The sequence below is a fragment of the Apium graveolens genome, chromosome 6 (genome assembly GCF_009905375.1).
Source record: "Apium graveolens cultivar Ventura chromosome 6, ASM990537v1, whole genome shotgun sequence".
Taxonomy (NCBI): Eukaryota; Viridiplantae; Streptophyta; class Magnoliopsida; order Apiales; family Apiaceae; genus Apium; species Apium graveolens.
In genome coordinates this window covers 266881362-266907659 of record NC_133652.1, presented here as the reverse complement: position 1 = coordinate 266907659, position 26298 = coordinate 266881362, and the positions used below count along the sequence as shown (strand labels likewise).

General features: G+C 37.9%; 2 non-coding genes across 2 annotated transcripts; one reads left to right on the top strand and one right to left on the bottom strand.

Moving 5' to 3' along the window:
* Positions 1-5353: 5353 nt before the first annotated feature.
* On the bottom strand, positions 5354-5460 carry LOC141669046 (small nucleolar RNA R71). The gene has a single exon (XR_012553345.1). It is a non-coding gene; the product is annotated as a small nucleolar RNA R71 (small nucleolar RNA).
* An 18345-nt stretch (positions 5461-23805) lies between these two features.
* LOC141669078 (small nucleolar RNA R71) lies at positions 23806-23912 on the top strand. Its single transcript, XR_012553376.1, has one exon. It is a non-coding gene; the product is annotated as a small nucleolar RNA R71 (small nucleolar RNA).
* The last annotated feature ends 2386 nt before the right edge of the window (positions 23913-26298 follow it).

Sequence of the window (26298 nt, the reverse complement as noted above, 5' to 3'; positions counted from 1 at the left end):
GTTTAACCGATCAACGATTTACTTATTATTATTTGGGTAGCAATGATGTATTACTAGATGCCGCTTATTGTTTATAATTTTAATATGAGATATTAAAATTATTGCCAACGTAATAATAACCTAAAGGGTCAGACACAAAGAACGCTTGAAGGAGAAATAATTTAAATTATGAATTTAAATTAAATAAGTAATTTATTTTATTTATGATATTAATTAAGTATGACTTAATTAATTAAATAAATAAATTAGAGAAATTACTTAAACTAATTCTGAAATAAGTTATTAATTAAATAAGTGTGAATTAATTAAATAATAAATTGAGATTTCGGATTAGTATTAATTATAATTAGATTATAATTAAAAAACTCATTCTTCTCTCTATATAAACTCTTTGAGGGCTGATTTATATAGCTGGATACATGGTTTACAAAACCCTAGTTGTTCAAGAAGAAAGAGGAAGACAGGTAGAGATGGAGTTTTCCGGTGCTAGTACACATCAATCCTTCAAGAAAAGCGTTCGTGTGGATACCGTAGAGCGTAGGTCGCGAGAGCGGAATACGTGGTGATTCAACAAGGTTTGGAACTCCATCAATCTTCCATTACTGAACTCTTAAAGCTTCTTTAAGGTAAAGATTCTTACTACGAATTAGATATCTATTTTTGCATGGATCCTGCATAGGGTTTCAATTTTATTCTAGTTTTAACTTAATTTTACATCGTTTCCATTATGTTTATGTGCTCAAAACCCTTCAATGGTATCAGAGCTACTTGATAAAGTGTTTAATTCGTTTATGTGTTTAACCTTTTTTGATATATAAGCATGTACGTGATTTTCCATGTTTTGATGTTCATACAATTTGTTTATATATGTATGATTTGAATATACGATATTCATGTGAGTTGTATAATCATATGATGATTATATAATTTGTATTTATACTAATATATACATGATTTATGTTTTTTCTTATTATGAGAATCATATTAGATACAGATTATGAACCAGATATTGCAGATTCTCTGAAATCTGGGTCTGGTGTCCGATTTTCGCAAACGAATACCCTATTTCATAGGGAATCGAGCAGTTGAATAAAATAGATAGCAAAAGCTATCATCGACTTGTCTATAAGGCATTTGACGTCGTTTATTGCCTATAAACATCTATTTAATATTTTTAGAATTTGATCCTATTTTTTTCATTTTTGCCATATTTTGTTTTTATGATTAGATCATGATGGGTATGACATGTTATGATTAGGTTATGTGTTTTAACATTTTCCTTAAGTATTAATTGAGCATGGTGGATGGTTATGTCTTATGACCTTTAGGTTAATGGTTTTGGTTTTTAAATATGGCTTGCATGTCGTTTGATCTTGTAATTATTAAATCTCGAATGTAACTCGAGTTCTTCTTGTAAGTTTATTAGATAAGTTTTTATATTTCATTATTACAATGTACATGAAGATATAAAGACTTAAAGATCAAGAAAGGACAATTTCATGGAGGTCATCCAAGGAAGCAATATAAGGAGGCAACTCAAGAAAAGAAGACATGTACTCCCTCCGTCCCTCCCAAATGTTTACATTTGGGTGGGGCGCGGAGTTTAAGAAAAATGATAAAGTAGTGGAGAAAAGTTGAAAAAATGAGTAAAGTAGTGGGACCGATTAATATTATATGTATAAAGTGGTTATAGTGGAGGAAAATAGTGGATGTAGTTAATTTAAAAACTATAAAAACTTTACTATTTTTGGAAAGTTTTGAAATGTAAACAATTGGATGGGATATCCCAAAAAGGAAAGTGTAAACAAATGGGAGGGACAGAGGGAGTAATAGTTAGCTTGTATTAATTTTACCATCTTAGAATGGCCTAGATTGTCATCATTAGCTTGATGAAGTAGGGTGCAGCCATAACCAACTGTTCGGGCGAAAACATGCGCTAATATTCACGCAAATATACGCGTTTGCAAGTAGTATAAGATATAAATCAGATTCGTTTCCACAGAGACTGGTTTAGGTTAAGTTCAATTTATGCACCTATGCAACAATATATGGTTATCACTCAATGCTAAGACAAATAACAAATTGGGTTTTTATTAAAAAAAGAGATTAAACTAACAATTATAACTAAGAGAACAAGAATGGTTGAATTAATATATATAACAAACATGGGATCCTAACTTCATTAAATACTTCATTCAATAGCCTTAATATTCTTAACCTTAGCATGTGATGGTGATAACATAACGGTTTAAGCATAAGTTATCCATAATGATTACATAGGGCAAGTAAAACGGTTAGAGTTACCTACGAATCATGCATACAATACATGAACCTATGCTAGCATGGCAAGTTCTAAACCTCTATATTCACTGTCGCTTCAATAGAGATTAACACGCTATCTTATATGTTAGCTACGCACATAAGATGAATAAGCACAACCAATACTAGGATATCATACAATCACCACACACCAAGATATCGAAACAATTAACTATTGAAATCCATAAGTAAATCTGCTAGAATCCCACGATAATGATTAGTTCATAATCGAACTCATCGTCACCATGGGTTCCAATGAACACATGATAATACACACAATATAAACTAAGAAAAATACTTATTAAAACCAGAGTACGTCACAAGAGTAATAAGGTTCAAAGTAAAGAAAACTAGCATCCACTGATACAATGAATAAAAGAATCACAAGAAAACATATGCTTCCTCTTCTTCATTGCGATGTGCTTAAACGGTCTTCTTCCTTCTCTCCTTGCTCCTTGCTTGATACCACCCTTGTGAAACGTCTCTGAGAACTACTTATATAGAAGCCCACAAGAACCAGCCGTCTCAGAAGTCCATCAGAATAAGGATTACAAAATTCAGTATTAAAATTCTCATCCCTGAGCGGCCGCCCAAGATTCCTGAGCGGGCGCCTGAGCTCCCAAGCGGCCGCCCAACATCCTGAGCGGGCGCCCAAGCACCTTCTGGAAAATTCTGAATTCTTCTCCTGATTTTTCTGCGTTCTGCCCCCAACTTTCTACAACCAATGCCACACACTTCCCTAGGCTTATTTCTGATGAATTCTTCCTACATACGCAAGTTATACCCTGAAATGCAAAAATACTAGAAAAATGCATCAAATACACAAAATACCTGATTTCAAGATATTATTTCAAGCCATTATAAGACGTTCTAAGTGGTATAAAATGCCACTTATCACCAACCACATTTACTTTATTGCACTTTACATATATATGCTCATATGATGAATATATGTGTGTTGAGTGGCATTTATGTCCACTTAGAATGCTTTATAAAGGCTTGGATTGGTATTTTGTACTCAAGTATTTTGTGTATTTGATTCGTTTTCGTAGTGTTTTGCATTTCAGACATAAATAAGGAATTAAGGAAATTTAGCATTGCTTTTGTGCTAAATTTATTTTAGGAAGGTGTCCTGGATGTTTGCTCATGAATCGCCATAAAAAACCAGCCAAGAAAACAAGAAGGAAGAATTTTATTTAGAAGGTCAGCGCACCCGCACTGTGATAGCGCGCGCCCGCGCTGATGAAGCGCGCGTCCGCGCCGGGTCGAAAGCTGAGAATCCTGTTTCAAGTACAAGAGTGATTTTCTGGACTTCTCTTCTGATTGGGCTACTATATAAAGATAACTTAAAGATGTTTTTCATAACAGAGCTTAAGGAGAAGACAGCGAGAAGACCTAGGAGCACAAATACAACCAAGGCGAAGAGGATCTAGTTTATTCTTGTGATTCTTTATTTTAAGTTGTAATCTTGGATGCTAGTTTTCTTTTTTGTTGAACTTATACTCTTGTTTAACGTACTATAATTATTTATTCGGTTTTATAAAGACTTAGTTTATTATACCATGCTTTCATCGGAACCCACGGTGATGATGAGTTCGGTTATGGGTTAATCGTTATCGTGGGGTTCTAGCGGATTTACTTATGGATTTTAATAGTTAACATGTTTTGATATCTTGGTGTGTGGTGATTGTATGATATCCTAGTATTGATTGTGCTTATTCGTCTTATGAGCGTCGCGAACTTATAAGATAGCGTGTTAATCTCTAATGAAGCGACAGTGATTTAGAGGTTTATAACTTGCCATGCTAGCATAGGTTCATGTATTTGTTATGCATGATTCGTAGGTAATTTTAACCATCTTACTTGCCCTATGTAATCAAGATAGGTAACTTCCGTATTAAACCGTTATGTTGTCAAATTCTATAGACATATAGGGTCTCAATATAATTGGTGTCTATTCAGCTTCTAGCTCTTTAGTGGATGTCTGGTATTAGAGTATTCGTACAATGAAAGTTTGTGTTTAATAGTTTCGTGTTGTCTGATTAGTTGTCATCACCATTGCATGCTAAGGTTAAAAACAATGACTTTGAATGAAGTAGTAATAAAGTTAGAATTGCTTGTCTCATATATAGTAAATCAAACCTTTTAATCTCTTAGTTAATTTTTTGTTAGTTAATATCTTAGTTATAAACAATCTTTACTTGTTATTCCTCTTAGCATTGAATAATAACCATACCATCGTTGCATAAGTACACATTCTTAAATTAACCTAAACCAGTCTATGTGGGAACGAACTAGAAAGAATTCTATATTACTTGCGAACGCGTATACTTGCATTAATATTAGCGCGTTGTTTCGTCCTAACAAGTTTTTGGCGCCGTTGCCGGGGACTCGGTGTTAATTTTTAGTTTATGTGCTTGTCATCAGTGGTCGTAAAGTTCACTGACTCGGATATTGTCACTTACTTGGGTACTTGTTGTATTTCAGGTACTCTAGAGAGCGTGTATGCTAACACGTTTTCGATCTTACAAGAGAACACTGGATAAAGCGGAGGAAGTAGTTGAAGAAGTTCTTGTTGAGGAGAAGGTTAAAAAAGAAGCTCTAGTCATAATTGGAGATCAAGCAGCGAAGCGAATCCTAAGGCTTTGATGGACTATTCTAAGCTGAAGATCAATGATATTCAGTCTAGCATTATCAGGCCAGCCATCACGGCTAACAACTTTGAAATCAAGTCGAGCATGATTCAGATGATACAGAATTCAGTTTAGTTTGGGGGTTCTCCTATAGATTATCCCAACATGCACATCAGAGATTTTGTTGAGATCTGCGATACTTTCAAGTTCAATAGAGTTACTGAAGATGCTATAAAGATGAGGCTTTTCCCATTCCTCCCCGGAAAAGCATTTTCACGTCTATTCGTCTGAGGGATAAGGCTAAGTGTTGGTTTCATTCTCTACCACCAGGCTCTATTACTACTTGGGAAGATCTTGCTCAGAAGTTCCTCACTATATTCTTCCCTATGGCAAAGACAGCTGCAATCAGGAATGCTCTTACTCAATTTGCGCAACAATCTGGAGAATCTTTTTGTGAAGCTTGGGATCGCTACAAAGAGATGCTTAGGAAGTGTCCTCATCATGGGATACTTGATTGGATGATCATTAAATGCTTTTACAATAGGTTGGGTGCAACTTTTAGGCCCATGCTTGATATAGCATCAAGAGGAGCCTTATGGGCTAAAAGCTACAATGAAGCTTATGAATTGATTGAATTGATGGCTGCTAATGAATACCAGAACCCTACTCAGAGAATGCCTCAAGGCAAGGTAGCAGGAATTCTGGAAGTGGATACAGCTACTGTTATAGCTACTCAGCTTCAGCCTTTGACGATGAAGGTGGATTCATTGGCTATTTTTTGGGTTAATCAGATCACTAGTGTCTGTGAACTTTGTGCTGGTGTGCATGACACGGAGCAGTGTGCTATTTCTAGTGAATCAGCTCAGTTCCTGAGTAACTTTCATAGGTCGCAGCAACCAGCTCCAGCCACCTATCATCCCAACAACCGCAATCATCCTAACTTCAGTTGGAGCAACACTCAAAATTCGGTGCAACAGGCTTATTACAGTATGCAGCAAAGCAATACAACCCTCCTAGTTTTCAACAGCCGCAATATGCACCAAGACAACAACTCCAACTTCTGCAGCTACCACAATCTAATGAAAAATCTGAATTGGAGGAGTTAAGGGTCATGTGCAAGAGCCAAGTAGTTTCTATTAAGATCTTGGAGAATCAAATTGGGCAAATTTCCAATGCCTTGCTGAATCGACAACCTGGTACACTCCCTAGTGACACTAAAGTGCCAGGCAAGAGGGAAGCTAAGGATCAGGTTAAGGCAATCATATTGAGGTCTGGGAAAGTTGCAAATCCTGAAAAATCTCCAGTTCCAGAAGTTGAAGTTGTGGCTGAAGAAGAAGAGAAGAAGGAAGTAGAGGTGGAACCAAGGAAGACGGCTGTTGTCAACACTCCTCCTGAGGGTAATACAGGGGAAAAACAGGTCTATCCTCCACCTCCTTTTCCTAAGAGGCTGGACAAGCAAAAGCTGGATAAGAAATTTGCTAAGTTCTTGGAAGTTTTTAAGAAACTTCATATGCACATAACTTTCGCTGAAGCTCTTGAACAAATACCTAGCTATGCGAAGTTTATGAAAGGTATTCTCTCTCGAAAAGTGTAGCTTGATGACTTAGAGACCGTTGCTCTTACGGAGAAATGCAGTGTTATGCTGCAACAGAAGTTGCCTCCGAATCTTAAAGATCCTGGAAGCTTCACTATTCCTTGCACTATTGGAAACTTGTCATTCGACAAATATTTATGTGATTTGGGAGCTAGCATCAATCCAATACCTTTGTTTGTCTTCAAGAAGTCGGATTTACCTGATCCAAAGCCTACTTATATGTCCTTGCAGTTGGCCGATCGTTCTATTACATATCCACGAGGCATTGTGGAGGATGTTTTGGTCAATATGGACAAACTCATCTTTCCTGCTGATTTTGTAATACTTGATTTTGAGAAGGATAAGAAGATTCCCATAACCTTGGGAAGACCATTCTTGGCTATGGGCCGAACTTTGATTGATGTGCAGAAGGGTGAGCTCACTATGCGAGTACTGGATCAGGATGTGACATTCAATATTTTCAATGCCATGAAATTCCCTACTGATGATAAGGAGTACTTAAAAGTGGAATTGGTCGATTCTATGGTTACTTCAGAACTTGATCAAATGCTAAGGTCTGATGCCTTAGAGAAGGCCTTGTTGGGAAATTCAGATAGCGAAGATGATGAAGGTGTTGAACAGTTGAAGTATTTGAATGCTTCTCCTTGGAAGCAAAGGCTGGATATGCCTTTTGAATCCCTTGGATTGGAGAAGCTGAGCAAGTCTCCAAAGCTCCTCAAGCCATCTATTAAGGAAGCTCCTACACTTGAGCTTAAACCATTGCCTGAACACTTAAGGTATTAGGTGATGCGTCTATTTTTCCTGTTATTATTGTATCTGACCTTTTAGGTAGTGATGAGGAAGAGCTCTTAAGAATTCTGAAAGAGTTCAAATCGGCAATTGGTTGGACTATAACAGATATCAAGGGAATCAATCCTTCTTATTGTATGCATAAAATTCTGCTAGAGGAAGGTAGCAAGCCTACTGTTGAGCAATAAAGAAGGCTGAATCCGATCATGAAAGATGTTTTAAAGAAGGAAATTCTCAAATGTCTAGATGCAGGGATCATCTATCCTATTTTTCACAGTTCTTGGGTGAGCCCAGTCTAGTGTGTGTCGAAGAAATGAGGCATTACAGTGGTTGCTAATGAGAAGAATGAGCTCATTCCTACTCGAACAGTACGGGATGGAGAGTTTGCATGGACTATAGGAAGCTGAACAAGGCCACGAGGAAGGATCACTTCCCTCTTCCTTTTATTGATCAGATGCTTGACAGATTGGCTGGGCATGAATATTACTATCTTCTGGATGGCTATTTGTTAGGGCGAAAACACGCGCTAAAATTCACGCAAGTATACGCGTTCGCAAGTAGTATAAGATATAAATCTGATTCGTTCCCACAGAGACTGGTTTAGATTAAGTTCAATTTATGCACATATGCAACAATGTATGGTTATCGCTCAATGCTAAGACAAATAACAAATTGGGTTTTGATTAAACTAAGAGATTATACTAAATAACATTAACTAAGAGAATTGAGGTTGAATTACTATATATGACAAACATGGGATCCTAACTTCATTAAATACTTCATTCAATAGCCTTTTTGTTCTTAACATTAGCATGTAATGGTGAAGATACTAATCAAATAATACGAAACTAGTAAACGCCAACTTTCGTTGTACGAATACCCTACTACCAAGCATCCACAAAAGAGATAGAAGTTGAATAGACACCAATTATGCTTAGTCCTTATATGTCTATAAGAATTGAAAACATAATAGTTTAATGCGCAAGTTATCTATCGTGATTACATAGGGCAAGTAAGATGGTTAAAATTACCTACGAATCATGCATAACAAATACATAAACCTATGCTAGCATGGAAAGTTCTAAATCTCTATATTCACTTTCGCTTCAATAGAGATTAACGCGCTATCTTATATGTTAGCTACGCACATAAGACGAATAAGCATAACCAATACTAGGATATCAATCAATCACCACACACCAAGATATTGAAACAAATTAACTATTAAAATCTATAAGTAAATCCGTTAGAACCCAACGATAACGATTAGTTCATAATCGAACTCATCATCACCATGGGTTCCAATGAAAACATGATAATAAACAATATAAGAGTGCTAGGGTTCAAAGACAAATCGAAAACAAGCATCCAAGTATCAACTATATTGAAGAAAATAAAAGTTTTCATCTCTGTAGCCTTCTCGTGCTCTCTAGGTCTTTTTATTGCTCTCCCAGGCCCTCTTCTCGTTAAAAACATCTTTTTATGGGTATATATAGGCTCCAGGATGACCAGGACTCTCAAAATCTTCAATTTCGACTAAAATCAGGATTCTGGGGCAGAAACCAGGCGCGGCCGCGCTGACATTCTGGAATTTTTCTGATAAATCTTGTTTTGGCCATATCTTGAGTTCTACTCGTCAGAATTAGGCGATTCAACTACCCACGCGAAGCTAACGAGATTATCTACAACTTGAGAATATCCTAGGATTCCAATTATGGTCTTTTTTTCAGGATAATTTTTGAAAAGCTTCTTTCTTCCTTTAACTGATGCCTGAAATGCAATAACACAAAAATACATCAAAAATACCAACAACTTGAGTCCAAAACACCAATTTCAGCCTGTATTGAAGCGTTACAAGTAGATATAAAATCCACTTATCTCACCCCCAAACTTGAATCGATGTTTGTCCTCAAGCATAAACAAACTCAAAATTACAAAACAAACCTAATGCATGAATGCAACTACGTGAATGCAACTAAATGATAATGCAATCGATCCCCTCGGAATAACCATAACCAAATGAATAAGCCACGCCTCTAAGAATGCAATAACTCAAAATAGAGTTTGAATAAATCTCATAAATCAACTCACAAACCAAAACGTGCGTGTGTGGATGCTTAACATATATACTCTCGAAACTAGATCAATAACCATAACTTATCTCTCATCAAAACAATCACAAGTTTATAAACAGAATAGACGTTAAATGCATAATGACTCTCAACACCTTATTTCTACTAGAGTTATACAAGGATTCACGCTATTATTGAACACATAACAACATGCTTATTTGACCGTGCAATGAAAGAGGTCCCAAAAGACTTATACAATAATACCCATGTAGCGAGCGTTAGGTTAGCGGATCCCAGACTATCAAAGCTTTAGGTCACTAGGCACAAAGTCCCCTAGAACTTAATAACTCGAGTATTAAAGAGCTCATTCTTGATCAATTATGCATAACACATTTTTTTTTTCTTTTTTTTCTTATTTTTTCTTTTTTTTCAACAATTTCTGAATGAGTGTGTTTCGCTCCATCTCATTTAACCCTAGACTACTCATAAATTATGAGTCGCCTAATAGCCATTTGATGCCTAGCCTTACAACAACTAGCAATGAAATCCAAGTTTTTCTCCAGTTTAAAAATTCAGTGTTCTTTTTGTAATTACGAGAATACCAAAAAATTCTAAATATAACCAAGTGATTAAATCTCAACAACAGACAAGTACAATCATGATCTAGATCAAAAGCAACCCAATAAGACTTTGTGAAAATATTTGTTTCTGGCATGCAAATCAATTTATTAGGACTTAAACATCCCTCTACTCGTCATCACTACACTCACATCAACATTAACTAATCAATCAGAAATAGCTCAACCTAAGGGATCATGTTATATGCATGCAAATGCAACTACATGGACTCACATAATAACACGAACAAAAATGTAAACAAATATGTCCTAAATGAACAATCATGCAAAAATATGAATGAACTACAATTAAACATGCAATATGAATCTATATGGACACGCACACACACACACACACACACTAATTCTTACATTGTCACCCCTAAACTTAAAATTTTCAATGTCCTCATTCAAGTTAATAATAAGGATTTCAGGCATACCTAGTCGTCGGAAAGATTACCCTCCTCGGGTGGAGGATCAGGTGGCCAATCAACCTCGACACCAGTGGCTCAAAAAATAGTACCCAAAGCCTGTGTCAAATCTGTAGCAAAATGATGGTGAATGTCGTGCATGACCTCCATACGCCTAGTTACTCGCCTGTACTGCTCATCACCAACACCGGTCCTATCAACTGCCTGCTACGCATGAGAAGAACCCCATGTAGGCACTGGAGGATCCGTTCGGCTACTCTCTACATCATCAAAAATATATCCCAATCCCTTATCATGGGGTGCACTTAAGAATGCATAACTCAAGTGATCTGGTAGTGGGTGAAGCTCAACTGTGGAAACATCTTCAATAGACGGCTCGAGACGTTCTTGAGAAATTTTTAACTCTTCTAACCCAAGAGAATCGAATGGCATATCCAACTTCCTCTTCCACGGAGCTACATTCAAAACCTGCAGCTGCTCTGTTCCATCTTCCTTTTCAATAACTAATTCCCCTATATAGGATCTCTCTAAGGTATTTGACTATGGAAATTGCTCAAGCTCCGAATTCATGACAGAGTCGACCCACCCTACTTTAAAGCACTCCTCTTTAGCTGTGGGTAACTTTATTTCCTTGAACACATTAAAAGTGACCTTTTGATCGTGAACCTTCATCGTAAGCTCTCCTTTTTGCACATCGATCATAGTTCGGCCTGTAGCCAAGAATGGTCTTCCCAAGATTATGGGAATCTTCTTATCCTCCTCAAAGTCAAGAATTACAAAGTCAACAGGGAAAATAAGTTTATCCACCTTGACCAAGACATCCTCCTTTATACCTTGTGGATAAGCGATGGAACGATCAGCTAGTTGCAATGACATGTATGTCGGTTTCGGATCAGGTAGACCAAGCTTCTTGAAGATAAATAAGGGCATCAGATTGATGCTAGCTCCAGGATCTTTAAGCTTTCAGGAATAGTGAAGCTTCCAGGATCTTTAAGCTTCGGAGGCAACTTCTGTTGCAGCACAGCACTGTATTCCTCCGTAAGAGCAACTGTGACGGTCTCAACCCTGGGTCAGGAGTTGACGTCACCAAACACAATTACCAAAATATAAACAGCAAGATTATTATTAAAATGTACTAATTTGACCCCAAACCAAGATCCGATCCAGGTTCAAGTGTGATTCAAGTTCACATTATTACAAACCATTTATTCAACATCTAACACACTCTAACTTTATTCAGCAACTCATCAGACCTCATGGTCTGATACAAACTACCTCAGAGGAGCTGGGTCCTGAAGGGACGGGAACACGGATATGTCTAACTGGTCTTCTAGGCATCTGTGAGATATACATAACAGTTTACAAGGGTGAGCATAATCGCTCAGCAGTACTAATATATGAATAACTGAATAAAACAGTAATGTAACAATAATATGAACAAAGCTCTAATCATGTCATCAACATTAAATAATGAAAATCGGAGATTACTAGATATCACTAACTAGCATGCTTTATCAAAACAACATAATAGTGTGATGTGTAAGTACCAGAGTCCAATTTTAGCATGCTATGCACATTTATAAAACTGTTGTATCAACTACTTATACCCTTACGGGAATCACAAATCCAAATCAGATACGTAACGGATATGTGAAGACAACTGATCAGGCTATCAACACCAGACAGCTCTAATTGCCATCCCATTTACCTGTTCCGGAACTCAGAGACTAGCTAGGTCTCTGACCTGCTAGACTAATCGGTTATATATTGCACGCAACCGAACTAGCCTCTTATGCCACCTCATAGGCCTACTCTGGCCTCTATGTATCCCATATCTGATCGTTTAATCCAGTTTTCAAAACACTTGTACCTATCCCATTTTCAAAATCATTTATTCTACCAGCACACATATAAAATCCAGTTCGCAAATCATTTCATTCAAGATAGGTACCTTTCAAAGTTACTTTTCCCCAAAATAATTTGAAAACAGTGATTTATAACTACAGGGAATACGTAACTTGAAACATTTCGGTTCCACTACGAGAATAAAACATTTAGTTATTCATACGTACTGAACCATAAAAGAATGGTCAGGGGTACTTGCCTTGCAACGCTTTACAAAACCCTAAGTAGCTTTCACGCTGACTTCGGTCCCGGGGAAACTCAACTGGGATCTACAAATACAGAGTACCCTAATCAGTTATACCGACATGCTTGATATCCTCACTTCCTAATAACCCAAATCCGATAACCCGACTCATATAGTTATTATACACATAGTCACGTAATCACGTAATCCGAACACAAATAGGGGTAACAGGTATAATATAAATACGTACGTTTACAAATACTTTTTTAGAAAATTTTGGCAGCAACTCCTTTGTTTATAAGACTACCGTCAATTACAATCGATGTCATCAATCACAACAATCCCCAATTTTTATTCCAATACCAATTCCACATTCGCGTATTTATTTACGAACAATTCCAATATAGGATTTATTTTCGTAAACATTTTATACAAATAATTTTATTTATTTATAAAATTTAGGACTCAGAACATCGCCATCACCGTCCACCGCCCGCTCATAACGAGTCATCGCGGTACGGCAGAAAAATTCTTGGGGTACCCGGTAACTTGGATTCCAACCAAAAATTTCACGGATTAATTATTAACAATTTCCCGCATGTAATTAATATTCATCTCACGAAGTCACTCGGATAAAATCCTGCAGTAATCATTAAAATTATTATTTCAATACTTCAATTTATAATCTGCAAAAACTGAACAGGATTGAAATGAAGGTCACACAGCCACAACACACGTGGACGCGCCGCACACACACACGGACACAACAAACACACACCTGCACACACAGAGACACACACAATACACACACAATCGAGCACAAAGCACACACATATACCCAAGTATATACATATGCATATCAACAGAATAATGATAGAACCAAGCCAAACCGAAGAACAGTGGCGGCTCACCGGAAACAAGACGGAAAACAGGAAACGGTGACCGGAAGCACCAAGAGGAAGAAACAGGAGGATATATATAAATATAAGTGTATATATCTGTTCTTATGGAGAAAGAATTGATGAAGAGTAGAGAGGCTGAGAAGAGAGATTGATGTGCAGCTGAGTAAACACAGGGAAGAAAAAGAAATGAGTCACCCCCCCCCCCCACTTCCCTACAGCACAACCGCGTGTCCAATTAAGGGACACGTGGTGTTTATTTATTCTCGGTAGCCCTCTGCTCGATTCCAATACGCGGTATTACCGATTATTCCCGCGAACAAAATTAATCATAAAAACCCCTAAATAGTTTTAAAATATTAAAAATAATTTGAAGGTGCTAAAATAAAATATTTAAAAATTTTAAGCTGTATTTGAAATACAACTGCACCCGCATTTAACGAAATAAACGAAGTAACGTGCAGGTGAGATTAATCCTGAAAATTGCTAAAATAATTTTAAAATTCTCAGAGTAATACGAACTTGATGAAATATGAATTTCATGATTTTTGAAGATTTCCTGAATTAAATATGGGTTTTACACATAAACACAATCAGAAAATAATTTAAAAATAAATAATTAATGAAATATTGATTTCTCAATTTTATAAAGTCCTAAAAATAATTATTAAAATTGTAAAATTATAAAATCAATTTTAAAAACAATCCAAATATTTATGGAATTAAAACTGCAATAAAATCACTTTTACAAGTAAAATAAAATGGTATAACTCAATAAATAATCACACAATCCAATCTCACATATCAACAGATCACAAATAAATAAATAACAATCAATAACTGCTGCCAAAATCAATACGCACATTTTTTAATTATTTAAACCTTTATTACACTTTTAAATATTGGAATAAAAAGAAAAATACACGAGTCGTTAAATCCTTTCACCCTTAAAAAGATTATGTCCCTAGAATCTGACTTAGCTAAATAAATGAGGATATTTATCAAGCATGTCCGACTCTAATTCCCAAGTAGACTCTTCTACTCGAGAATTTCTCCACAAGACTTTCACTATGGGGATCGACTTATTCCTAAGGACTCTCTCTTTACGGTCTAGGATTTGGATCGGTTGTTCCATATAGGACAAATCTGGCTGCAGTTCAATCGATTCATATTTTATGGTTTGATTCGAACTAGGGATATAGGGCTTCAACATAGATACGTGGAACACATTATGAATGTGATGCCACTGCGGTGGTAATGCTATCTCGTAAGCAACCTTTCCCACTTTCTTCAAAACCTCAAAGGGTCCTATAAATCTGGGGCTAAGTTTTCCTTTCTGACCAAAACGCACTAACCCTTTCCAAGGTGATACCTTTAGTAACACCAGAGCTCCTATCTCGAAGTCCATTTCCTTCCTATGCAAATCTGCATACTTTCTCTATCTATCTTGGGCTGCTTTTAACCTATTCCGAATTAACACTATTGCATCTTTGGTTTGCTGAACCAACTCAGGACCTACCACTTTCTTCTCTCCTACTTCATCCCAATATAACGGTGATCTACACTTATGTCCATACAAAGCTTCGTAAGGCGGCATCCCGATACCGGCATGGTAACTGTTATTATACGAGAACTCAATCAAAGGTAGGTGTTCATCCCAATTACCCTTAAAATTTAAAACACAAACCCTCAACATATCCTCTATGGTCTGAATCGTTCTTTCACTTTGGCCGTCCGTCCGAGGATGATAAGCGGTGCTCATATTCAACTTTATTCCTAAGCACTCTTAGAATTTAGTCCAGAACCTGGAATTAAATCTCGAGTCTCGATCTGATACTATAGACACAGGCACTCCATGTTTGGTAACTATCTCATCCAAATATAACTTAACTAGCTTTTCCAACGAATACCCAAATAGCGTCATGATTTGCTCTTTTCCTTGGCAATCCTACTACAAAATCTATAGCAATTTCTTCCCACTTCCATTGGGGAATCTCCAAAGGTTGTAACAATCCACTCGGTCGTTGATGTTCCGCTTTCACCGTTTGACGCACATGACACTTACTTACCCAATTGGCAATTTCCTTCTTCATTCCCGGCCACCAAATGTTTCTCTTCAAGTCTTGGCACATCTTATTCCTACCAGGGTGGATAGAAAACCTAGAGTTATGTGCTTCATGTAATACTTCATTCTTCAATTCCGTTACATTAGGAATCCAAACTCTGGATAAAAATCTATACAAACCTTGGTTATCTTTTTGAGTACACAACCCTTCTCCCATCAAAGTATCTGAATCTTGTTCCATAACTCCTTCTTGACACCTTTTGATCTTTTCTATTAATGCTGGCTGGAAAGTAACTTCATATAATTGCTCTTGACTTTCACTAGGTATTCGAACCTCAATCTCCATTCTTACCAAGTCTTGGGCTAGTTCTTCCGCAATCTTAATCATATTCAACCTTTCTTTTCTACTCAAGGCATCAGCCACCACGTTGGCTTTACCTGGGTGATGATTAATCGAACAATCGTAGTCCTTGATCAGTTCCAACCACCTTCTCTGTCTCATGTTTAAATCCTTCTGCGTGAATATGTACTTCAGGCTCTTATGATTTGTATAAATATCGCATTTCTCTCCATACAAGTAGTGATGCCATAACTTTAGAGCAAACACTATAGCCGCCAACTCAAGGTCATGAACTGGATATTTCTGCTCGTGAGGTTTTAGTTGTCTGGAAGCATAAGCAATAACTTTGTCATGCTGCATTAGCACACAACCCAATCCTTTCAAAGAAACATCGTTATAGATCACAAAGTTTCCCGTCTCATCTAGCAATGCTAATACTGGAGCCGTCACTAATCTCTGTTTCAATTCCTGGAAACTTTCTTCACACTTTTCCGTCCATATGAACTTCTCATTCTTCCTGGTCAACTTGGTCAATGGGATGCAATCTTCGAGAAATCTTTCACAAACCTTGGATAATATCCTGCTAATCCGAGAAATTTTTTTATTTCTGTCGGTGTCTTCGGTTGCTCCCACTTTGATACGGCTTCAATCTTTACTGGGTCTACTTTGATACCTTCCTTACTCACCACATGTCCAAGAAATTGCACTTCTGTCAACCAAACTTCACACTTGGATAACTTTGCATATAGTTGATTTTCTCTTAACTTCTGAAGAGCAATCCGTAGATGCGTTGCGTGATCTTCTGGATTCCTTGAATATTTGAGGATGTCATCAATAAATACAATAATAAACTTATCCAGATACTCCTTATACACCCTATTTATTAAATCCATAAAAGCCACTGGCGCATTCGTCAATCCAAACAACTTCACTAGAATGCATACCTTGTTCTGAATGCATTCTTGGGGATATCTTCAGGCTTTATCTTCAACTGGTGGTAGCCAGATCTTAAATCAATCTTTGAGAAGTAACATGCTCCCTTAAGCTGATCAAACAAATCGTTGATGCGTGGAAAATGATACTTATTCTTTATCGTCAACTTGTTCAACTCTCTGTAGTCAATGCACAATCTCATACTTCCATCCCTTTTCTTCACAAATAGCACCGGAACACCCCACGGGGAAATACTGGGTCGAATTACTTCCTTATCTAATAGTTCCTAAAGTTGCTTAGCCAATTCTTTCATTTCCATTGGGGCCATCCTATATGGAGCCTTAGAAACTGGTTGAGCTCTAGGTATCAAATCAATGGAGAACTCTATCTCTCGATCAGGTGGCAATCCTGGTAACTCTTCTGGGAAAACATCAGGGAATTCTCTCACTATGGGAATCTCATCCAAAGTACGGGTCTCTTTCTTCGTATCCACCACATGAGCCAAATACGCCTCACATCCTTGCCGCAACAATCTCTTTGCTTGCAAAACTGAAAGGAACTTTTTATCCTGCCTCTGCCCTTGGTAGCTGATCCTTTTATTATCTGGGGTATACATCACAACTCTCTTTTTCTTACAGTCAATATTTGCCTTATATAGAGACAACCAATCCATACCTAAAATAACATCAAAGTCTCCCAACTCGAAGGGTATTAAGTCAACAGGGAACATATATCCTGAAATCTCTAGGGAATATCTAGGACAAAATTGACTTACGGGCACTTTATCTTTTTTAGCCACTTCTATGGTTAAAGGTTCATCTAAATCTTCCAACATCAATTGCATTTTATTCACATAATTCACAGATATAAAAGATTTGGACACTCCCGAATCAAACAAAACATTAACAGGTACGGAATTAAGGGAAAGCGTACCTACAACCACATCGGAATCATGAACTGGAGATTTCCTGGTCATCTTAAAAGTCCTAGCTCTAGGAGTACTGGTTGCTGGTCCTTGGGACACGCTCCTTCCAACATTACCTTGGGTCACCGACTTGCAATTCCTAGCTATGTGTCCCACTTTGCCGCAACTAAAATAAGTTACTCCTTGAATCTCAGACTTACATTCCGTGGAATAATGACCTTTCTGTCCACACTTAAAACAGTTGATATTTTCTCAGCACTGTCCACTTTGCTTCTTCCCACATGTCTTATAATCAACTACTGGCTTACTAACCCTCGTCGGGGCAGAGTTAACTGAAGTAGTACTGGGTCTAACCTGGGGAAAATTCTGCCTCTTGAACCTCTTATTCTTATCATTCCCATACCAATGCTGGAACTTCCGACTTGCTATTCCTGATTCTGACCTAGCAGGTCCACCTTCAAATTTCCTCTTCTCCTCATCCTGCTCCTTTACAGCTAACCTCTGATCACTTTCCATCACTAGGGAAGCCTGAACTACCGAAGTATATGTCTTGAGTTGTAAAGCTACAACTCCACTCCTTATTTCTGGCTTCAACCCTTGTTGAAACCGCTTCGCTTTCTGAGTTTCCGAGCTCACATACTCGGGTGCTATACGGGCTAACTCCGTAAACTTTGCTTCATACTTCGTAACACTCCTATCTCCTTGTTTCAATTCCGAAAATTCCATCTCCATTTGACTCTGGAGACAGTCCGGAAAGTATTTCTCCAAAAACAACTATGTGAATCTGGCCCATGGAACAGGACCTTCTCCTTCTAGGGCTCGCGTAGATTCCCACCAATAATTCGAATCATTCCTCAGAAAATAACTAGCATAATTCATCTTTAAATCCTCACTCACCTTGGTGAGCGCAAACGCCTTTTCCATCTCCTTTAACCATATCCTGGCAGCAACAGGATCTACTTCTCCTTTAAACTCTGGGGGCTTTACTGCCTGAAAAGACATAAAACTAACACCCTGATTGGTCCCCCTCATCTCATGCTGCTGCTGGATTTGTAGTTGCTGCTGTTGGATTTGCTGATGTTGTTGTTGTATGAGCTGCTGTTGCTGTTGTTGTTGTTACTGCAATTATTGTTGCTACTGCTGGAATTGTTTTGCTGTTGGGCCAGCTATGTAGACTGCTGGCACAACAAGTTCATCAATTTACTCATGGAAGGATCCCCAGCAGATCCGTTATTGGGTTGAGAGTTTCTCTTTAGTGGCATCTCCTGAAACATAACAGTCATATATAAGAAAATAGATTGCTCCAGGCAGTTTATATTCATGCGTCAGGAGAGCGTTGCCACTAAGACAATATCCTCATCCCCAGTTTAATTGGATCCATCCTGAGTGAATGATTATAATCTAAAAATGCCAGCAACAGAAGTAACAATAATAGTAACAACAATAATAGCGACGCACAATATATATAAAAACTGAACAATGGAATAAAGCAGCTACAATACAATAACCAACAGGATCTAACTAGTACAACTGAAAATCCAACTGAAAAGAAACCATCTGAATACACACCAAAATCTGCTGTCATAGCAGCCCCGCCTACTACAACCTATCACAACATAATATACATATACAAAGTAAACAACTACAGAAATCCTGGAAGTCAACTCTGAGCTCTGTATCTCTCTGCTGCAAACCTAGTCTAACTACTACCACTGCCATCGATGGAAGCTAGCTCAAACACTAGCCAGTTCACTAGGTCCTGATACTGCACAGCTCTGAACTCTGAGCTAATGAAACGGTCAACGGATCTAGCCCTCTCAACAGCCATCTCATTCAATACTCGCACACGGGCCCGCACCTCAGGGGAAGTGGCGGAAATGCCCTGGAAAGGTGTAATAGGTATCTGATCAAACTGAGCAGCCAATCCCGGACTTTGATCTCTGATAAAGGAAGTATTCACTACTCGGTGAACATTGTAAGGGATCGGTGCAGAAGTACCACTAGGGGCCACAGGAGGTACTGGAGGTCTCATCAAAGAAGAACTGGGACCACAGCCGGGAGGAAAATCCCTAACTGCAGACACAGACCTACGTACCCAATGGGGATGAGTACCAGGTCCAGGGATGTCTCTCGGCATAAAGGAAGGAACTGGTGGACGAGGCATAGGGGTCTCCTCGGCAACAACATCTAGGGTCCTCTCAGAATCTGAGCTATCCGAGTCAGAGGGATTCTCCCGAGATGGAGAACTCGAAATCACAATAGGCCACTGCCAACATAATAAATATACAGGGAAGACACAACCAGGTCAAGGAAATTCTATCAAAACATTTAATAGAGGCCAGGGTAACGCCGTCGGAACCCTCGACTGACTCTAAAGGTTTGCTCCTCTATATGAGTTGCTGACTCACACCTAAAGACTCACGTTATCACCTACTCGACACAATCCCTAACCTGGATCAGGGACTTGAACCTGTAGCTCTGATACCAACTGTGACGGCCTCAACTCTAGGGTCAGGAGTTGACGTCACCAAACACAATTACCAAAATATAAACAACAAGATTATTATTAAAATATACTAACTAGACCCCAAACCAAGATCCGATCCAGGTTCAAGTGTGATTCATGTTCACATTATTACAAACCATTTATTCAACATCTAACACACTTTAACTTTGTTCAGCAACTCGTCAGACCTCATGGTCTGATACAAACTACCTCAGAAGAGCCGGGTCCTGAAGGGACGGGAACACGGGTATGTCTGACTGGTCTTCTAGGCATCTGCGAGATATACATAACAGTTTGCAAGGGTGAGCATAATCGCTCAGCAGTACCAACATATGAATAAAGGAATAAAACAATAATGTAACAATAATAGGAACAGAGCTGTAATCATGTCATCAACATTAAATAATGAAAATCGGAGATAACTGGATATCACTGACTAGCATGCTTTATCAAAACAACATAATAGTGTGTAGTGTAAGTACCAGAGTCCAATTTTAGCATGCTATTCACATTTATAAAACCGCTGTATCAACTACTTATACCCTTACGGGAATCACAAATCCAAATCAGATACGTAACGAATATGTGAAGACAGGTGATCAGGCTATCAACACCAGACGGCTCTAACTGCCATCCCATTTACCTGTTCCGGAACTCAGAGACTAGCTAGGTCTCTGACCTGCTGGACTAATCGGTTATATATTGCGCGTAACTGAATTAGCCTCTTACGCCACCTTATAGGCCTACTCTGGCCCCTATGTATCCCATATCTGATCGTTTTATCCAGTTTTCAAAACACTTATACCTATCCCATTTTCAAAATCATTTATTTTACCAGCACACATATAAAATCCAGTTCGCAAAACATTTCATTCGAGATAGGTACCTTTTGAATTTACTTTTCCCCAAAACAATTTGAAAACAGTGATTTATAACTACAGGGGATACGTAACTTGAAACATTTCTGTTCCACTACGAGAATAAAACATTTAGGGGTACTTGCCTTGCAACGCTTTAAAAAACCCTAAGTAGCTTTCACGCTTACTTCGGTCCTAGGGAAACTCGACTGAGATCTACAAATACAGAGTACCCTAATCAGTTATACCGACATGCTTGATATCCTTAATTCCTAATAACCCAAATCCAATAACCCGACTCATATAGTTATTATACACATTGTCACGTAATCACGTAATCCGAACACAAATAGGGGTAACACGTATAATATAAATACGTACGTTTACAAATACATTTTTAGAAAATTTTGGCAGCAACTCCTTTGTTTATATGACTACCCGTCGATTACAATCAACGTCATCAATCACAACAATCCCCAATTTTCATTCCAATACCAATTCCACATTCGCGTATTTATTTACGTACAATTCCAATATACGATTTATTTTCAAAAACATTTTATACAAACCATTTTATTTATTTATAAATATTAGGACTCAGAATATCGTCATCACCGTCCACCGTCTGCTCGTAACGAGTCATCGCGGTACGGCGGCAAAATTCTCGGGGTACCCGGTAACTCGGATTCCAACCAAAAATTTCGCAGATTAATTATTAACAATTTCCCGCACGTAATTAATATTTATCTCACGAAATCACTCGAATAAAATCCTGCAGAAATCATTAAAATTATTATTTCAATACTTCAATTTATAATCTGTAAAAACTGGACAGGATTGAAATGAAGGTCACACAGCCACAACACACGCGGATGCGCCGCACACACATGGACACAACCAACACACACCTGTACGCACAGAGACACACACAACACACACACAATCGAGCATAAAGCACACACATATACCCAAGTATATAAATATGCATATCAACGGAATAATGATAGAACCAAGCCAAACCGAAGAACAGTGGCGGCTCACCGGAAACAAGCCGGAAAACAGGAACAACGGTGACCGGAAACACCAAGAGGAAGAAATAGGATGATATATATAAATATAAGTGTATATATCTGTTCTTATGGAGAAAGAATTGATGAAGAGTAGAGAGGCTGGGAAGAGAGATTGATGTGTAGCCGAGTAAACACAGGGAAGAAAAAGAAATGAGTCACCCCCCCCCCCACTTCTCTACAGCACAGCCGCGTGTCCAATTAAAGGACACGTGATGTTTATTTATTCCTTGTAGCCCTCTGCTCGATTCCAATACGCGGTATTACCGATTATTCCCGCGAACAAAATTAATCAGAAAAACCCCTAACTAGTTTTAAAATATTAAAAATAATTTGAAGGTGCTAAAAAAAATATTTAAAATTTTTAAGCAATATTTGAAATACAACTGTACCCGCATTTAACGAAATAAACGAAGCAACGTGTAGGTGAGATTAATCCCGAAAATTGCTAAAATAATTTTAAAATTCTCAAAATAATACGAACTTGATGAAATATGAATTTCATGATTTTTGAAGATTTCCTGAATTAAATATGGTTTTTACACATAAACCCAATCAGAAAATTATTTAAAAATAAATAATTTATGAAATATTGATTTCTCAATTTTATAAAGTCCTAAAAATAATTATTGAAATTATAAAATTATAAAACCAATTTTAAAAATAATCCAAATATTTATCGAATTAAAACTGCAATAAAATCTTTTACAAGCAATCTACATTCTACACTCTTCATCTTGCTTCTGCACTTCTTCTTTAGCCACAATCTCATTTTCCAGAATTGGAAAGGGTGCAGACACACCTACATTCTGGACAGAATTTTCAGACTCTTCATCTTGCTGAATTTGGGGACTTGCGACCCTTCCAGACCTCAAGGTGATGGCGTTCACCTGTTCTTCAACTTCCCTCTCACCTGGATTGGCTTCTATATCACTAGGAAGCGTTCCTGGTGGTCGATTCAATAAGGCGTTAGCAATTTTCCCTATTTGGTTCTCCAGATTCTGGATAGAAACAGCCTGGCTTTGGCATATAAGAGCCTGGTTTTTGCACATAAGCCGTAACTCCTCCAATTCAGATTTTTCAGTCGAAGATAGACCTGCACCTCCATGAGTTTGTTGTTAAAGTTGGAGTTATTGTCTTGGTGCAAATTGTTGCTGAAAACCAGGAAGATTGAATTGCCTATTTCCAAACTGCTGGAACGGCCGTTACATCGCATTCTGATTGTTGCTCCATCTGAAGTTAGGACGATTCCAGTTTTCAGGATGATAAGTGTCTGGAACTGGTAGCTGCGATCTCTGAAAGTTGCTCACAAACTGACTGATTCACTAGATATAGCGTATTGCTCCGTTACATGTGAACATGCACATAGCTCACAAACACTGTTCATCTGATTAACACCATAGTTAGCCAGAGAATCGATATTCATAAACAACTCCTTTAGTTGAGCAGTGATAGCCGTAGCTGTATCCACTTAAAGAACTCCTGCTACCTTGCCCTGTGGCAATCTCTGGGTTGGATACTGATATTCATTAGCATCCATCAGTTCAATTAGATCATAAGCTTCATCGTAGCTCTTAGCCCATAAGGCTCCACCTGATGCTGCGTCGAGCATGGGTCTTGACTGTTCTCCCAACCCGTTATAAAACAATTGATAATCATCCAATTAGGAATTCCATGATGAGGACACTTCCTAAGCATCTCCTTGTAGCGCTCCCAAACTTCATATAAAGATTCTTTCGATTGCTGCATAAATTGAGTAATAGCGTTTCTCATTGCAGCTGTCTTTGCCATAAGGAAGAATTTAGTGAGAAACTTTTGAGAAAGATCTTCCCAAGTAGTAATCGAACCAGCTGGTAGAGAGTGTAACCAGCTCTTAGCCTTGTCCCTCAGGGAGAATGGGAACAGTCTCAGCTTCACAACATCTTTAGAAACACCTTTGAACTTAAAGGTGTCGCTGATCTCAATAAAATCCTTAATGTGCATATTGGGATCTTCCGTTGGAGAACCCCCAAACTGGATTAAATTCTGCACTCATTGAATTATGACAGGCTTGATCTCAAAGGTATTAGCTATGATAGCTGGCCTGACAATGCTAGATTGAATGTCATTGATCTTGGGTTGAGAAAAATCCATCAAGGCTTTCATTCGTGTTGCTGGATCTCCCATTGTAACGAGTACCTGAAACACAAAAAGTAAACCGTGAAAGTAAAAGAGTCCGAGTCAGTAAACTTTAACGACCACTGATGACAAGCATATAAACTAAACAATTAACAACACCGAGTCCCCGGCAGCGGCGCCAAAAACTTGTTAGGGGAAAACACGTGCTAAAATTCACGCAAGTATACGCGTTCACAAGTAGTATAAGATATAAATCAGATTCGTTCACACAGAGACTGGTTTAGGTTTAGTTCAATTTATGCACCTATGCAACAATGTATGGTTATCGCTCAATGCTAATAAATAACAAATTGGGTTTTGATTAAACTAAGAGATTATACTAAATAATATTAACTAAGAGAATTGAGGTTGAATTACTATATATGACAAACATGGGATCCTAACTTCATTAAATACTTTATTCAATAGCCTTTTTGTTCTTAACCTTAGCATGTAATGGTGATGATACTAATCAGATAACACGAAACTAGTAAACGCCAACTTTCGTTGTACGAATACCCTACTACCAAGCATCCACAAAAGAGATAGAAGTTGAATAGACACCAATTATGATTAGTCCTTATATGTCTATAAGAATTAAAAACATAACGGTTTAATGCGCAAGTTATCTATCATGATTACATAGGGCAAGTAAGATGGTTAAAATTACCTACGAATCATGCATAACAAATACATGAACCTATGCTAGCATGGCAAGTTCTAAATCTCTATGTTAGCTATGCACATAAGACGAATAAGCACAACCAATACTAGGATATCAATCAATCACCACACACCAAGATATTGAAACAAATTAACTATTAAAGTCCATAAGTAAATCCGTTAGAACCCCACGATAACGATTAGTTCATAATTGAACTAATCATCACCATGGGTTCCAATGAAAGCATGATAATAAACAATATAAGAGTGCTAGGGTTCAAAGACAAATCGAAAACAAGCATCCAAGTATCAACTATATTGAAGAAAATAAGAGTTTTCTTCTCCGTAGCCTTCTCGTGCTCTCTAGGTCTTCTTATTGCTCTCTCAGGCCTCTTTCTTGTTAAACGTCTTTTTATGGGTATATGTAGGCGCTCCAGGATGACCAGGACTCTCAAAATCTTTAATTTTGACTAAAATCAGGATTCTGGGGCAGAAACCAGGCACGGCCGCGCGGTCTTCTGGCGCGGCCGTGCTGACATTCTGGAATTTTTCTGATAAATCTTGTTTTGGCCATATCTTGAGTTCTGCTCGTCAGAATTAGGAGATTCAACTGCCCACACGAAGATAACGAGATTATCTATAACTTGAGAATAGCCTAGGATTCCAATTCTGAACTTTTTTTTCAGGATAATTCTTTGAAAAGCTTCTTTCTTCCTTTAACTGATGCCTGAAATGCAATAACACAAAAACACGTCAAAAATACCAACAACTTGAGCCCAAAACACCAATTTAAGCCTGTAATGAAGCGTTCCAAGTAGATATAAAATCCACTTATCACTATTCAGGTTAAAATCAGATTTGCATCACTCTAGAAGATCTGGAAAAGACTACCTTCACTTGTCCATTTGGTACTTTTGCCTTCAGAAGAGTTTCTTTTGGGTTGTATGGTGCACCTGCCACATTTCAAAGATGCATGATGGTCATTTTCTCTGACATGATTCGTCAGAATATGGAGGTATTTATGGACGATTTCTCTATGTTCGATGATTCTTTTGATGAGTGCCTGCAAAATCTTGGCGCCTTTCTTAAAAGGTGTGTTGAGACCAATCTGGTTCTCAACCTGGAGAAATCTCACTTTATGGTGCAACAGGGCATCATTATTGGGCACAAGGTCTCTAGTAAGGGTCTTGAGGTGGGCAAAGCCAATGTGGGGGTCATTGAAAATCTTCCCCCACCAATTTTAGTTAAGGGAGTCCACAACTTTCTTGTTCATGCGAGTTTCTATCGGCGTTTCATCAAGGATTTCTCTAAAATCTCTAAATCGTTGTGCAATCTTCTAGAG